This window comes from Bison bison, unplaced genomic scaffold, assembly GCF_000754665.1.
Source record: "Bison bison bison isolate TAMUID 2011002044 unplaced genomic scaffold, Bison_UMD1.0 scf7180017864285, whole genome shotgun sequence".
Taxonomy (NCBI): Eukaryota; Metazoa; Chordata; class Mammalia; order Artiodactyla; family Bovidae; genus Bison; species Bison bison.
This window is the reverse complement of record NW_011494857.1, coordinates 1,937,734-1,938,196: the sequence shown is the minus strand read 5'-3', so window position 1 is coordinate 1,938,196 and position 463 is coordinate 1,937,734. Positions and strand designations below refer to the sequence as shown.

Genomic DNA, 463 nt, shown 5'->3' with positions numbered 1-463 from the left:
TCTCTGGACATGGCAGAGGACAAAACCGCAGAAGACACTGACCTGGAGCACAACGGTGAGTGCAGGTCAGTGTACAATGCCCAACTTACTACTCTGGTTACAGAGGGCGGCGAACAGCCTTCCCGCTGGCTGGTGCTGGCAGTCACTCCAGGAGGGAAAATGACCTGATCGAGTCATCAGGGAGACTCCACCAAGCACCTTCCTTGGCCATTTGGTCTGCTCGTAAAAATGTCTCTAACCTGCCGTAGTAATTCTTTGAGTCACGCTTCTGCGGGAAGTCAAACTCACACCAGGGACAGGCAGGTGACAACCTTCGACATCCCGCTATTTATAACCACATGAAGCAGGAGGCAAACTGAACGCTGAATATTTAGGGGACGCTTTAATAAACTGCTATACACACACCGTGGAGCCTGATGTCGCCGTTACCATGACAATGGCGGCCTTTTTTTGTGTGTGTGTG

At 51.4% G+C, this 463-nt stretch overlaps 1 protein-coding gene across 1 annotated transcript in view; it reads right to left on the bottom strand.

The window, feature by feature from the left end:
- The window catches only part of EMC10 (ER membrane protein complex subunit 10), a 6,382-nt gene that overhangs the window by 210 nt on the left and 5,709 nt on the right, over nucleotides 1–463 (bottom strand). The gene's annotated exons all lie outside the window — the stretch shown is intronic.